This window comes from Oryctolagus cuniculus, chromosome 13 (assembly GCF_051225735.1).
Source record: "Oryctolagus cuniculus isolate XC-2025 breed Fujian yellow rabbit chromosome 13, ASM5122573v1, whole genome shotgun sequence".
In the NCBI taxonomy this organism is placed as follows: domain Eukaryota; kingdom Metazoa; phylum Chordata; class Mammalia; order Lagomorpha; family Leporidae; genus Oryctolagus; species Oryctolagus cuniculus.
Genome location: NC_142879.1, coordinates 89,529,535 through 89,546,302, shown reverse-complemented (window position 1 = coordinate 89,546,302; position 16,768 = coordinate 89,529,535).

The window sequence follows — 16,768 nt, the reverse complement described above, 5'->3', positions numbered from 1 at the left end:
CCGAGTTTTGGTTTCTTGAGCGGCAATTTCCTAAATGATTTCTGGGTCTGAGTTGGTTTTGCCTTCTTCCTTCCCAAATTTTGTATTCTGACGCAATACAAACATGACTTTAGACAGCAGATCCATTATGAAATAAAAAACAAAACGAATTAGCGTGTCATGCTTAGAATTCTAGAGGCAGCACGACCAATATGAGTTTTTATGTTTTGGAAAAAGAAATTGAACCCTTTTGCAGAGGGGAACGATAATTAATTCTCCAAATCAGTTTGCCAGCGATTTTCAGGTGAATTGAATGAGTTTTCCAAAGCCAGTCAGCTGGGAGGGGTGGATGAATGCGGAAACAGCCTGTTTCCTTGTGACTAAATCAAGCCCACTATCAACAAGGACTCTTCCATTTCTTTGGCTCTTTTCACATTTTTCTTCTTTATCATGGTTTGTAATGAATTTTCTGATGTGAGCTTTGATTTTGAGGCTGGAATATGGAGTTCAAGACCCGGAAGGAATGGTCTTTTTCAATCAGGGCACAGCTGTTGGCTTGCTCCAATTCTGGCTTTCTGTCATGCTTTTGGGTGCCTCAGCCGAGTTTTGGTTTCTTGAGCGGCAATTTCCTAAATGATTTCTGGGTCTGAGTTGGTTTTGCCTTCTTCCTTCCCAAATTTTGTATTCTGACGCAATACAAACACGAGTTTAGACAGCAGATCCATTATGAAATAAAAAACAAAACCAATTAGCGTGTCATGCTTAGAATTCTAGAGGCAGCACGACCAACATGAGTTTTTGTGTTTTGGAAAAAGAAATGGAACCCTTTTGCAGAGGGGAACGATAATTAATTCGCCAAATCAGTTTGCCAGCGATTTTCAGGTGAATTGAATGAGTTTTCCAAAGCCAGTCAGCTGGTAGGGGTGGATGAATGCGGAAACAGCCTGTTTCCTTGTGACTCAATCAAGCCCACTATCAAAAAGGACTCTTCCATTTCTTTGGCTCTTCTCACTTTTTTCTTCTTTATCATGGTTTGTAATGAATTTTCTGATGTGAGCTTTGATTTTGAGGCTGGAATATGGAGTTCAAGACCCGGAAGGAATGGTCTTTTTCAATCAGGGCACAGCTGTTGGCGTGCTCCAATTCTGGCTTTCTGTTATGGATTTGGGTGCCTCAGCCGAGTTTTGGTTTCTTGAGCGGCAATTTCCTAAATGATTTCTGGGTCTGAGTTGGTTTTGCCTTCTTCCTTCCCAAATTTTGTATTCTGACGCAATACAAACACGAGTTTAGACAGCAGATCCATTATGAAATAAAAAACAAAACGAATTAGCGTGTCATGCTTAGAATTCTAGAGGCAGCACGACCAACATGAGTTTTTGTGTTTTGGAAAAAGAAATGGAACCCTTTTGCAGAGGGGAACGATAATTAATTCCCCAAATCAGTTTGCCAGCGATTTTCAGGTGAATTGAATGAGTTTTCCAAAGCCAGTCAGCTGGGAGGGGTGGATGAATCCAGAAACAGCCTGTTTCCTTGTGACTAAATCAAGCCCACAATCAAAAAGGACTCTTCCATTTCTTTGGCTCTTCTCACTTTTTTCTTCTTTATCATGGTTTGTAATGAATTTTCTTATGTGAGCTTTGATTTTGAGGCTGGAATATGGAGTTCAAGACACGGAAGGAATGGTCTTTTTCAATCAGGGCACAGCTGTTGGCTTGCTCCAATTCTGGCTTTCTGTCATGGTTTTGGGTGCCTCAGCCGAGTTTTCGTTTCTTGAGTGGCAATTTCCTAAAGGATTTCTGGGTCTGAGTTGCTTTTGCCTTCTTCCTTCCCAAATTTTGTACTCTGACGCAATACAAACACGAGTTGAGACAGCAGATCCATTATGAAATAAAAAAAAAAAAACCAAAACCAATTAGCGTGTCATGCTTAGAATTCTAGAGGCAGCACGACCAACATGAGTTTTTGTGTTTTGGAAAAAGAAATGGAACTCTTTTGCAGAGGGGAACTATAATTAATTCCCCAAATCAGTTTGCCAGCGATTTTCAGGTGAATTGAATGAGTTTTCCAAAGCCAGTCAGCTGGGAGGGGTGGATGAATCCGGAAACAGCCTGTTTCCTTGTGACTCAATCAAGCCCACTATCAAAAAGGACTCTTCCATTTCTTTGGCTCTTTTCACATTTTTCTTCTTTATCATGGTTTGTAGTGAATTTTCTGATGTGAGCTTTGATTTTGAGGCTGGAATATGGAGTTCAAGACACGGAAGGAATGGTCTTTTTCAATCTGGGCACAGCTGTTGACTTGCTCCAATTCTGGCTTTCTGTCATGCTTTTCGGTGCCTCAGCCGCGTTTTGGTTTCTTGAGCGGCAATTTCCTAAATGATTTCTGGGTCTGAGTTGGTTTTGCCTTCTTCCTTCGCAAATTTTGTATTCTGACGCAATACAAACACGAGTTGAGACAGCAGATCCATTATGAAATAAAAAAACAAAACGAATTACCGTGTCATGCTCAGAATTCTAGAGGCAGCACGACCAACATCAGTTTTTGTGTTTTGGACAATGAAATGGAAGCCTTTTGCAGAGGGGAACGATCATTAATTCCCCAATTCAGTTTGCCAGCGATTTTCAGGTGAATTGAATGAGTTTTCCAAAGCCAGTCAGCTGGGAGGGGTGGATGAATCCGGAAACAGCCTGTTTCCTTGTGACTCAATCAAGCCCACTATCAAAAAGTACTCTTCCATTTCTTTGGCTCTTCTCACTTTTTTCTTCTTTATCATGGTTTGTAATGAATTTTCTGATGTGAGCTTTGATTTTGAGGCTGGAATATGGAGTTCAAGACCCGGAAGGAATGGTCTTTTTCAATCAGGGCACAGCTGTTGGCTTGCTCCAATTCTGGCTTTCTGTTATGGATTTGGGTGCCTCAGCCGAGTTTTGGTTTCTTGAGCGGCAATTTCCTAAAGGATTTCTGGGTCTGAGTTGGTTTTGCCTTCTTCCTTCCCAAATTTTGTATTCTGACGCAATACAAACACGAGTTTAGACAGCAGATCCATTATGAAATAAAAAAAAAACCAAAACCAATTAGCGTGTCATGCTTAGAATTCTAGAGGCAGCACGACCAACATGAGGTTTTGTGTTTAGAACAAAGAAATGGAACCCTTTTGCAGAGGGGAACGATAATTAATTCCCCAAATCAGTTTGCCAGCGATTTTCAGGGGAATTGAATGAGTTTTCCAAAGCCAGTCAGCTGGGAGGGGTGGATGAATCCGGAAACAGCCTGTTTCCTTGTGACTCAATCAAGCCCACTATCAAAAAGGACTCTTCCATTTCTTTGGCTCTTCTCACTTTTTTCTTCTTTATCATGGTTTGTAAGGAAACGTCTGATGTGAGCTTTGATTTTGAGGCTGGAATATGGAGTTCAAGACCCGGAAGGAATGGTCTTTTTCAATCAGGGCCCAGCTGTTGGCTTGCTCCAATTCTGGCTTTCTGTCATGGTTTTGGGTGAATCAGCCGAGTTTTGGTTTCTTGAGCGGCAATTTCCTAAAGGATTTCTGGGTCTGAGTTGGTTTTGCCTTCTTTCTTCCCAAATTTTGTATTCTGACGCAATACAAACACGAGTTTAGACAGCAGATCCATTATGAAATAAAAAAAAACCAAAACCAATTAGCGTGTCATGCTTAGAATTCTAGAGGCAGCACGACCAACATGAGTTTTTGTGTTTTGGAAAAAGAAATGGAACCCTTTTGCAGAGGGGCACGATAATTAATTCCCCAAATCAGTTTGCCAGCGATTTTCAGGTGAATTGAATGAGTTTTCCAAAGCCAGTCAGCTGGGAGGGGTGGATGAATCCGGAAACAGCCTGTTTCCTTGTGACTCAATCAAGCCCACTATCAAAAAGGACTCTTCCATTTCTTTGGCTCTTTTCACAGTTTTCTTCTTTATCATGGTTTGTAAGGAAACGTCTGATGTGAGCTTTGATTTTGATGCTGGAATATGGAGTTCAAGACACGGAAGGAATGGTCTTTTTCAATCAGGGCACAGCTGTTGGCTTGCTCCAATTCTGGCTTTCTGTCATGGTTTTGGGTGCCTCAGCCGAGTTTTGGTTTCTTGAGCGGCAATTTCCTAAATGATTTCTGGGTCTGAGTTGGTTTTGCCTTCTTCCTTCCCAAATTTTGTATTCTGACGCAATACAAACATGACTTTAGACAGCAGATCCATTATGAAATAAAAAACAAAACGAATTAGCGTGTCATGCTTAGAATTCTAGAGGCAGCACGACCAATATGAGTTTTTATGTTTTGGAAAAAGAAATTGAACCCTTTTGCAGAGGGGAACGATAATTAATTCTCCAAATCAGTTTGCCAGCGATTTTCAGGTGAATTGAATGAGTTTTCCAAAGCCAGTCAGCTGGGAGGGGTGGATGAATGCGGAAACAGCCTGTTTCCTTGTGACTAAATCAAGCCCACTATCAACAAGGACTCTTCCATTTAATTGGCTCTTTTCACATTTTTCTTCTTTATCATGGTTTGTAATGAATTTTCTGATGTGAGCTTTGATTTTGAGGCTGGAATATGGAGTTCAAGACCCGGAAGGAATGGTCTTTTTCCATCAGGGCACAGCTGTTGGCTTGCTCCAATTCTGGCTTTCTGTCATGGTGTTGGGTGCCTCAGCCGAGTTTTGGTTTCTTGAGCGGCAATTTCCTAAATGATTTCTGGGTCTGAGTTGGTTTTGCCTTCTTCCTTCCCAAATTTTGTATTCTGACGCAATACAAACACGAGTTTAGACAGCAGATCCATTATGAAATAAAAAACAAAACCAATTAGCGTGTCATGCTTAGAATTCTAGAGGCAGCACGACCAACATGAGTTTTTGTGTTTTGGAAAAAGAAATGGAACCCTTTTGCAGAGGGGAACGATAATTAATTCGCCAAATCAGTTTGCCAGCGATTTTCAGGTGAATTGAATGAGTTTTCCAAAGCCAGTCAGCTGGTAGGGGTGGATGAATGCGGAAACAGCCTGTTTCCTTGTGACTCAATCAAGCCCACTATCAAAAAGGACTCTTCCATTTCTTTGGCTCTTCTCACTTTTTTCTTCTTTATCATGGTTTGTAATGAATTTTCTGATGTGAGCTTTGATTTTGAGGCTGGAATATGGAGTTCAAGACCCGGAAGGAATGGTCTTTTTCAATCAGGGCACAGCTGTTGGCGTGCTCCAATTCTGGCTTTCTGTTATGGATTTGGGTGCCTCAGCCGAGTTTTGGTTTCTTGAGCGGCAATTTCCTAAATGATTTCTGGGTCTGAGTTGGTTTTGCCTTCTTCCTTCCCAAATTTTGTATTCTGACGCAATACAAACACGAGTTTAGACAGCAGATCCATTATGAAATAAAAAACAAAACGAATTAGCGTGTCATGCTTAGAATTCTAGAGGCAGCACGACCAACATGAGTTTTTGTGTTTTGGAAAAAGAAATGGAACCCTTTTGCAGAGGGGAACGATAATTAATTCCCCAAATCAGTTTGCCAGCGAATTTCGGGGGAATGAATGAGTTTTCCAAAGCCAGTCAGCTGGGAGGGGTGGATGAATCCAGAAACAGCCTGTTTCCTTGTGACTAAATCAAGCCCACAATCAAAAAGGACTCTTCCATTTCTTTGGCTCTTCTCACTTTTTTCTTCTTTATCATGGTTTGTAATGAATTTTCTTATGTGAGCTTTGATTTTGAGGCTGGAATATGGAGTTCAAGACACGGAAGGAATGGTCTTTTTCAATCAGGGCACAGCTGTTGGCTTGCTCCAATTCTGGCTTTCTGTCATGGTTTTGGGTGCCTCAGCCGAGTTTTGGTTTCTTGAGCGGCAATTTCCTAAATGATTTCTGGGTCTGAGTTGGTTTTGCCTACTTCCGTCCCAAATTTTGTATTCTGACACAATACAAACACGAGTTTAGACAGCAGATCCATTATGAAATAAAAAAAAAAAAACAAAACGAATTAGCGTGTCATGCTTAGAATTCTAGAGGCAGCACGACCAACATGAGTTTTTGTGTTTTGGAAAAAGAAATGGAACCCTTTTGCAGAGGGGAACGATAATTAATTCCCCAAATCAGTTTGCCAGCGATTTTCAGGTGAATTGAATGAGTTTTCCAAAGCCAGTCAGCTGGGAGGGGTGGATGAATCCGGAAACAGCCTGTTTCCTTGTGACTCAATCAAGCCCACTCTCAAAAAGGACTCTTCCATTTCTTTCGCTCTTCTCACTTTTTTCTTCTTTATCATGGTTTGTAATGAATTTTCTGATGTGAGCTTTGATTTTGAGGCTGGAATATGGAGTTCAAGACACGGAAGGAATGGTCTTTTTCAATCAGGGCACAGCTGTTGGCTTGCTCCAATTCTGGCTTTCTGTCATGGTTTTGGGTGCCTCAGCCGTGTTTTGGTTTCTTGAGTGGCAATTTCCTAAAGGATTTCTGGGTCTGAGTTGCTTTTGCCTTCTGCCTTCCCAAATTTTGTACTCTGACGCAACACAAACACGAGTTTAGACAGCAGATCCATTATGAAATAAAAAAAAACCCAAAACCAATTAGCGTGTCATGCTTAGAATTCTAGAGGCAGCACGACCAACATGAGTTTTTGTGTTTTGGACAAAGAAATGGAAGCCTTTTGCAGAGGGGAACGATCATTAATTCCCCAATTCAGTTTGCCAGCGATTTTCAGGTGAATTGAATGAGTTTTCCAAAGCCAGTCAGCTGGGAGGGGTGGATGAATCCGGAAACAGCCTGTTTCCTTGTGACTCAATCAAGCCCACTATCAAAAAGTACTCTTCCATTTCTTTGGCTCTTCTCTCTTTTTTCTTCTTTATCATGGTTTGTAATGAATTTTCTGATGTGAGCTTTGATTTTGAGGCTGGAATATGGAGTTCAAGACCCGGAAGGAATGGTCTTTTTCAATCAGGGCCCAGCTGTTGGCTTGCTCCAATTCTGGCTTTCTGTTATGGATTTGGGTGCCTCAGCCGAGTTTTGGTTTCTTGAGCGGCAATTTCCTAAAGGATTTCTGGGTCTGAGTTGGTTTTGCCTTCTTCCTTCCCAAATTTTGTATTCTGACGCAATACAAACACGAGTTTAGACAGCAGATCCATTATGAAATAAAAAAAAAAAACCAAAAACAATTAGCGTGTCATGCTTAGAATTCTAGAGGCAGCACGAACAACATGAGGTTTTGTGTTTGGAACAAAGAAATGGAACCCTTTTGCAGAGGGGAACGATAATTAATTCCCCAAATCAGTTTGCCAGCGATTTTCAGGGGAATTGAATGAGTTTTCCAAAGCCAGTCAGCTGGGAGGGGTGGATGAATCCGGAAACAGCCTGTTTCCTTGTGACTCAATCAAGCCCACTATCAAAAAGGACTCTTCCATTTCTTTGGCTCTTCTCACTTTTTTCTTCTTTATCATGGTTTGTAATGAATTCTCTGATGTGAGCTTTGATTTTGAGGCTGGAATATGGAGTTCAAGACCCGGAAGGAATGGTCTTTTTCAATCAGGGCCCAGCTGTTGGCTTGCTCCAATTCTGGCTTTCTGTCATGGTTTTGGGTGAATCAGCCGAGTTTTGGTTTCTTGAGCGGCAATTTCCTAAAGGATTTCTGGGTCTGAGTTGGTTTTGCCTTCTTTCTTCCCAAATTTTGTATTCTGACACAATACAAACACGAGTTTAGACAGCAGATCCATTATGTAATAAAAAAAAACCAAAACCAATTAGCGTGTCATGCTTAGAATTCTAGAGGCAGCACGACCAACATGAGTTTTTGTGTTTTGGAAAAAGAAATGGAACCCTTTTGCAGAGGGGCACGATAATTAATTCCCCAAATCAGTTTGCCAGCGATTTTCAGGTGAATTGAATGAGTTTTCCAAAGCCAGTCAGCTGGGAGGGGTGGATGAATGCGGAAACAGCCTGTTTCCTTGTGACTCAATCAAGCCCACTATCAAAAAGGACTCTTCCATTTCTTTGGCTCTTTTCACATTTTTCTTCTTTATCATGGTTTGTAAGGAAACGTCTGATGTGAGCTTTGATTTTGATGCTGGAATATGGAGTTCAAGACCCGGAAGGAATGGTCTTTTTCAATCAGGGCACAGCTGTTGGCTTGCTCCAATTCTGGCTTTCTGTCATGGTTTTGGGTGCCTCAGCCGAGTTTTGGTTTCTTGAGCGGCAATTTCCTAAAGGATTTCTGGGTCTGAGTTGGTTTTGCCTTCTTCCTTCCCAAATTTTGTATTCTGACGCAATACAAACATGACTTTAGACAGCAGATCCATTATGAAATAAAAAACAAAACGAATTAGCGTGTCATGCTTAGAATTCTAGAGGCAGCACGACCAATATGAGTTTTTATGTTTTGGAAAAAGAAATTGAACCCTTTTGCAGAGGGGAACGATAATTAATTCTCCAAATCAGTTTGCCAGCGATTTTCAGGTGAATTGAATGAGTTTTCCAAAGCCAGTCAGCTGGGAGGGGTGGATGAATCCGGAAACAGCCTGTTTCCTTGTGACTAAATCAAGCCCACTATCAACAAGGACTCTTCCATTTCTTTGGCTCTTTTCACATTTTTCTTCTTTATCATGGTTTGTAATGAATTTTCTGATGTGAGCTTTGATTTTGAGGCTGGAATATGGAGTTCAAGACCCGGAAGGAATGGTCTTTTTCAATCAGGGCACAGCTGTTGGCTTGCTCCAATTCTGGCTTTCTGTCATGCTTTTGGGTGCCTCAGCCGAGTTTTGGTTTCTTGAGCGGCAATTTCCTAAATGATTTCTGGGTCTGAGTTGGTTTTGCCTTCTTCCTTCCCAAATTTTGTATTCTGACGCAATACAAACACGAGTTTAGACAGCAGATCCATTATGAAATAAAAAACAAAACCAATTAGCGTGTCATGCTTAGAATTCTAGAGGCAGCACGACCAACATGAGTTTTTGTGTTTTGGAAAAAGAAATGGAACCCTTTTGCAGAGGGGAACGATAATTAATTCGCCAAATCAGTTTGCCAGCGATTTTCAGGTGAATTGAATGAGTTTTCCAAAGCCAGTCAGCTGGTAGGGGTGGATGAATGCGGAAACAGCCTGTTTCCTTGTGACTCAATCAAGCCCACTCTCAAAAAGGACTCTTCCATTTCTTTGGCTCTTCTCACTTTTTTCTTCTTTATCATGGTTTGTAATGAATTTTCTGATGTGAGCTTTGATTTTGAGGCTGGAATATGGAGTTCAAGACCCGGAAGGAATGGTCTTTTTCAATCAGGGCACAGCTGTTGGCTTGCTCCAATTCTGGCTTTCTGTTATGGATTTGGGTGCCTCAGCCGCGTTTTGGTTTCTTGAGCGGCAATTTCCTAAATGATTTCTGGGTCTGAGTTGGTTTTGCCTTCTACCTTCCCAAATTTTGTATTCTGACGCAATACAAACACGAGTTTAGACAGCAGATCCATTATGAAATAAAAAACAAAACGAATTAGCGTGTCATGCTTAGAATTCTAGAGGCAGCACGACCAACATGAGTTTTTGTGTTTTGGAAAAAGAAATGGAACCCTTTTGCAGAGGGGAACGATAATTAATTCCCCAAATCAGTTTGCCAGCGATTTTCAGGTGAATTGAATGAGTTTTCCAAAGCCAGTCAGCTGGGAGGGGTGGATGAATCCAGAAACAGCCTGTTTCCTTGTGACTAAATCAAGCCCACAATCAAAAAGGACTCTTCCATTTCTTTGGCTCTTCCCTCTTTTTTCTTCTTTATCATGGTTTGTAATGAATTTTCTGATGTGAGCTTTGATTTTGAGGCTGGAATATGGAGTTCAAGACACGGAAGGAATGGTCTTTTTCAATCAGGGCACAGCTGTTGGCTTGCTCCAATTCTGGCTTTCTGTCATGGTTTTGGGTGCCTCAGCCGAGTTTTGGTTTCTTGAGCGGCAATTTCCTAAATGATTTCTGGGTCTGAGTTGGTTTTGCCTACTTCCGTCCCAAATTTTGTATTCTGACACAATACAAACACGAGTTTAGACAGCAGATCCATTATGAAATAAAAAAAAAAAAACAAAACGAATTAGCGTGTCATGCTTAGAATTCTAGAGGCAGCACGACCAACATGAGTTTTTGTGTTTTGGACAAAGAAATGGAACCCTTTTGCAGAGGGGAACGATAATTAATTCCCCAAATCAGTTTGCCAGCGATTTTCAGGTGAATTGAATGAGTTTTCCAAAGCCAGTCAGCTGGGAGGGGTGGATGAATCCGGAAACAGCCTGTTTCCTTGTGACTCAATCAAGCCCACTCTCAAAAAGGACTCTTCCATTTCTTTGGCTCTTTTCACATTTTTCTTCTTTATCATGGTTTGTAAGGAAACGTCTGATGTGAGCTTTGATTTTGAGGCTGGAATATGGAGTTCAAGACACGGAAGGAATGGTCTTTTTCCATCAGGGCACAGCTGTTGGCTTGCTCCAATTCTGGCTTTCTGTCATGGTTTTGGGTGCCTCAGCCGAGTTTTGGTTTCTTGAGCGGCAATTTCCTGAAGGATTTCTGGGTCTGAGTTGGTTTTGCCTTCTTCCTTCCCAAATTTTGTATTCTGACGCAATACAAACATGACTTTAGACAGCAGATGCATTATGAAATCAAAACCAAAACGAATTAGCGTGTCATGCTTAGAATTCTAGAGGCAGCACGACCAATATGAGTTTTTGTGTTTTGGACAAAGAAATGGAACCCTTTTGCAGAGGGGAACGATAATTAATTCCCCAAATCAGTTTGCCAGCGATTTTCAGGTGAATTGAATGAGTTTTCCAAAGCCAGTCAGCTGGGAGGGGTGGATGAATCCGGAAACAGCCTGTTTCCTTGTGACTCAATCAAGCCCACTATCAAAAAGGACTCTTCCATTTCTTTGGCTCTTCTCACTTTTCTCTTCTTTATCATGGTTTGTAATGAATTTTCTGATGTGAGCTTTGATTTTGAGGCTGGAATATGGAGTTCAAGACACGGAAGGAATGGTCTTTTTCAATCAGGGCACAGCTGTTGGCTTGCTCCAATTCTGGCTTTCTGTCATGGTTTTGGGTGCCTCAGCCGCGTTTTGGTTTCTTGAGCGGCAATTTCCTGAAGGATTTCTGGGTCTGAGTTGGTTTTGCCTTCTTCCTTCCCAAATTTTGTATTCTGACGCAATACAAACACGAGTTTAGACAGCAGATCCATTATGAAATAAAAAACAAAACGAATTAGCGTGTCATGCTTAGAATTCTAGAGGCAGCCCGACCAACATGAGGTTTTGTGTTTGGGACAAAGAAATGGAACCCTTTTGCAGAGGGGAACGATAATTAATTCCCCAAATCAGTTTGCCAGCGATTTTCAGGGGAATTGAATGAGTTTTCCAAAGCCAGTCAGCTGGGAGGGGTGGATGAATCCGGAAACAGCCTGTTTCCTTGTGACTCAATCAAGCCCACTCTCAAAAAGGACTCTTCCATTTCTTTGGCTCTTCTCACTTTTTTCTTCTTTATCATGGTTTGTAATGAATTCTCTGATGTGAGCTTTGATTTTGAGGCTGGAATATGGAGTTCAAGACCCGGAAGGAATGGTCTTTTTCAATCAGGGCACAGCTGTTGGCCTGCTCCAATTCTGGCTTTCTGTCATGGTTTTGGGTGCCTCAGCCGAGTTTTGGTTTCTTGAGCGGCAATTTCCTAAAGGATTTGCGGGTCTGAGTTGGTTTTGCCTTCTTTCTTCCCAAATTTTGTATTCTGACGCAATACAAACACGAGTTTAGACAGCAGATCCATTATGAAATAAAAAAAAAACCAAAAACAATTAGCGTGTCATGCTTAGAATTCTAGAGGCAGCACGACCAACATGAGTTTTTGTGTTTTGGAAAAAGAAATGGAACCCTTTTGCAGAGGGGAACGATAATTAATTCCCCCAATCAGTTTGCCAGCGATTTTCAGGTGAATTGAATGAGTTTTCCAAAGCCAGTCAGCTGGGAGGGGTGGATGAATCCGGAAACAGCCTGTTTCCTTGTGAGTAAATCAAGCCCACTATCAAAAAGGACTCTTCCATTTCTTTGGCTCTTTTCACATTTTTCTTCTTTATCATGGTTTGTAAGGAAACGTCTGATGTGAGCTTTGATTTTGAGGCTGGAATATGGAGTTCAAGACCCGGAAGGAATGGTCTTTTTCAATCTGGGCACAGCTGTTGGCTTGCTCCAATTCTGGCTTTCTGTCATGGTTTTGGGTGCCTCAGCCGCGTTTTGGTTTCTTGAGCGGCAATTTCCTGAAGGATTTCTGGGTCTGAGTTGGTTTTGCCTTCTTCCTTCCCAAATTTTGTATTCTGACGCAATACAAACACGAGTTTAGACAGCAGATCCATTATGAAATAAAAAAAAAACCAAAACCAATTAGCGTGTCATGCTTAGAATTCTAGAGGCAGCACGACCAACATGAGTTTTTGTGTTTTGGAAAAAGAAATGGAACCCTTTTGCAGAGGGGAACGATAATTAATTCCCCCAATCAGTTTGTCAGCGATTTTCAGGGGAATTGAATGAGTTTTCCAAAGCCAGTCAGCTGGGAGGGGTGGATGAATCCGGAAACAGCCTGTTTCCTTGTGAGTAAATCAAGCCCACTATCAAAAAGGACTCTTCCATTTCTTTGGCTCTTTTCACATTTTTCTTCTTTATCATGGTTTGTAAGGAAACGTCTGATGTGAGCTTTGATTTTGAGGCTGGAATATGGAGTTCAAGACACGGAAGGAATGGTCTTTTTCAATCAGGGCACAGCTGTTGGCTTGCTCCAATTCTGGCTTTCTGTCATGGTTTTGGGTGCCTCAGCCGAGTTTTGGTTTCTTGAGCGGCAATTTCCTAAAGGATTTCTGGGTCTGAGTTGGTTTTGCCTTCTTCCTTCCCAAATTTTGTATTCTGACGCAATACAAACATGACTTTAGACAGCAGATCCATTATGAAATAAAAAACAAAACGAATTAGCGTGTCATGCTTAGAATTCTAGAGGCAGCACGACCAATATGAGTTTTTATGTTTTGGAAAAAGAAATGGAACCCTTTTGCAGAGGGGAACGATAATTAATTCTCCAAATCAGTTTGCCAGCGATTTTCAGGTGAATTGAATGAGTTTTCCAAAGCCAGTCAGCTGCGAGGGGTGGATGAATCCGGAAACAGCCTGTTTCCTTGTGACTAAATCAAGCCCACTATCAACAAGGACTCTTCCATTTCTTTGGCTCTTTTCACATTTTTCTTCTTTATCATGGTTTGTAATGAATTTTCTGATGTGAGCTTTGATTTTGAGGCTGGAATATGGAGTTCAAGACACGGAAGGAATGGTCTTTTTCAATCAGGGCACAGCTGTTGGCTTGCTCCAATTCTGGCTTTCTGTCATGGTGTTGGGTGCCTCAGCCGAGTTTTGGTTTCTTGAGCGGCAATTTCCTAAATGATTTCTGGGTCTGAGTTGGTTTTGCCTTCTTTCTTCCCAAATTTTGTATTCTGACGCAATACAAACACGAGTTTAGACAGCAGATCCATTATGAAATGAAAAAAAAACCAAAAGGAATTAGCGTGTCATGCTTAGAATTCTAGAGGCAGCACGACCAACATGAGTTTTTGTATTTTGGAAAAAGAAATGGAACCCTTTTGCAGAGGGGAACGATAATTAATTCGCCAAATCAGTTTGCCAGCGATTTTCAGGTGAATTGAATGAGTTTTCCAAAGCCAGTCAGCTGGGAGGGGTGGATGAATCCGGAAACAGCCTGTTTCCTTGTGACTAAATCAAGCCCACTATCGAAAACGACTCTTCCATTTCTTTGGCTCTTCTCACTTTTTTCTTCTTTATAATGGTTTGTAATGAATTTTCTGATGTGAGCTTTGATTTTGAGGCTGGAATATGGAGTTTAATACACGGAATGAGGTCTTTTCAATCAGGGCACAGCTGTTGGCTTGCTCCAATTCTGGCTTTCTGTCATGGTTTTGGGTGAATCAGCCAAGTTTTGGTTTCTTGAGCGGCAATTTCCTGAATGATTTCTGGGTCTGAGTTGGTTTTGCCTTCTTCCTTCCCAAATTTTGTATTCTGACATAACACAAACACGAGTTTAGACAGCAGATCCATTATGAAATGAAAAACAAAACGAATTAGCGTGTCATGCTTAGAATTCTAGAGGCAGCACGACCAACATGAGTTTTTGTGTTTTGGAAAAAGAAATGGAAGCCTTTTGCAGAGGGGAACGATCATGAATTCCCCAAATCAGTTTGCCAGCGATTTTCAGGTGAATTGAAATAGTTTTCCAAAGCCAGTCAGCTGGGAGGGGTGGATGAATCCGGAAACAGCCTGTTTCCTTGTGACTAAATCATGCCCACTATCAAAAAGGACTCTTCCATTTCTTTGGCTCTTTTCACTTTTTTCTTCTTTATCATGGTTTGTAATGAATTTTCTGATGTGAGCTTTGATTTTGAGGCTGGAATATGGAGTTTAAGACACGGAATGAGGTCTTTTTCAATCAGGGCACAGCTGTTGGCTTGCTCCAATTCTGGCATTCTGTCATGGTTTTGGGTGAATCAGCCGAGTTTTGGTTTCTTGAGCGGCAATTTCCTGAATGAATTCTGGGTCTGAGTTGGTTTTGCCTTCTTCCTTCCCAAATTTTGTATTCTGACGCAACACAAATACGAGTTTAGACAGCAGATTCATTATGAAATGAAAAAAAACAAAACCAATGAGCGTGTCATGCTTAGAATTCTAGAGGCAGCATGACCAACATGAGCTTTTGTGTTTTGGACAAAGAAATGGAACCCTTTTGAGGAGGGGAACGATAATTAATTCCCCAAATCAGTTTGCCAGCGATTTTCAGGTGAATTGAATGAGTTTTCCAAAGCCAGTCAGCTGGGAGGGGTGGATGAATCCGGAAACAGCCTTTTTCTTGTGAGTAAATCAAGCCCACTATCAAAAAGGATTCTTGCATTTCTTTGGCTCTTTTCACATTTTTCTTCTTTATCATGGTTTGTAAGGAATTGTCTGATGTGAGCTTTGATTTTGAGGCTGGAATATGGAGTTCAAGACACGGAAGGAATGGTCTTTTTCAATCAGGGCACAGCTGTTGGCTTGCTCCAATTCTGGCTTTCTGTCATGGTTTTGGGTGCCTAAGCCGAGTTTTGGTTTCTTGAGCGGCAATTTCCTAAATGATTTCTGGCTCTGAGTTGGTTTTGCCTTCTTCCTTCCCAAATTTTGTATTCTGACGCAATACAAACACGAGTTTAGACAGCAGATCCATTATGATATAAATAAAAAACAAAACCAATTAGCATGTCATGCTTAGAATTCTAGAGGCAGCATGACCAACATGAGTTTTTGTGTTTTGGAAAAAGAAATGGAACCCTTTTGCAGAGGGGAACGATAATTAATTCCCCAAATCAGTTTGCCAGCGATTTTCAGGTGAATTGAATGAGTTTTCCAAACCCAGTCAGCTGGGAGGGGTGGATGAATCCGGAAACAGCCTGTTTCCTTGTGACTCAATCAAGCCCACTATCAAAAAGGACTCTTCCATTTCTTTGGCTCTTTTCACATTTGTCTTCTTTATCATGGTTTGTAATGAATTTTCTGATGTGAGCTTTGATTTTGAGGCTGGAATATGGAGTTCAAGACACGGAATGAGGTCTTTTTCAATCAGGGCACAGCTGTTGGCTTGCTCCAATTCTGGCTTTCTGCCATGGTTTTGGGTGCCTCGGCCGAGTTTTGGTTTCTGAGCAGCAATTTCCTAAAGGATTTCTGGGTCTGAGTTGGTTTTGCCTTCTTCCTTCCCAAATTTTGTATTAAGACGCAATACAAACACGAGTTTAGACAGCAGATCCATTGTGAAATAAAAAAAAAAAACAAAACCAATGAGCGTGTCATGCTTAGAATTCTAGAGGCAGCACGACCAACATGAGTTTTTGTGTTTTGGAAAAAGAAATGGAACCCTTTTGCAGAGGGGAACGATAATTAATTCCCCCAATCAGTTTGCCAGCGATTTTCAGGTGAATTGAATGAGTTTTCCAAAGCCAGTCAGCTGGGAGGGGTGGATGAATCCGGAAACAGCCTGTTTCCTTGTGACTAAAAAAGCCCATTCTCAAAAAGGACTCTTCCATTTCTTTGGCTCTTTTCTCATTTTTCTTCTTTATCATGGTTTGTAATGAATTTTCTGATGTGAGCTTTGATTTTGAGGTTGGAATGTGGAGTTCAAGACACGGAAGGAATGGTCTTTTTCAATCAGGGCACAGCTGTTGGATTGCTCCAATTCTGGCTTTCTGTCATGGTTTTGGGTGCCTCAGCCGAGTTTTGGTTTCTTGAGCGGCAATTTCCTAAATGATTTCTGGGTCTGAGTTGGTTTTGCCTTCTTCCTTCCCAAATTTTGTATTCTGACGCAATACAAACACGAGTTTAGACAGCAGATCCATTATGAAATAAAAAAAAACAAAACCAATTAGCGTGTCATGCTTAGAATTCTAGAGGCAGCACGACCAACATGAGTTTTTGTGTTTTGGAAAAAGAAATGGAACCCTTTTGCAGAGGGGGACGATAATTATTTCTCCAAATCAGTTTGCCAGCGATTTTCAGGTGAATTGAATGAGTTTTCCAAAGCCAGTCAGCTGGGAGGGGTGGATGAATGCGGAAACAGCCTGTTTCCTTGTGACTAAATCAAGCCCACTCTCAAAAAGGACTCTTCCATTTCTTTTGCTCTTTTCACATTTGTCTTCTTTCTCATGGTTTGTAATGAATTGTCTGATGTGAGCTTTAATTTTGAGGGTGGAATATGGAGTTCAAGACCCGGAAGGAATGGTCTTTTTCAA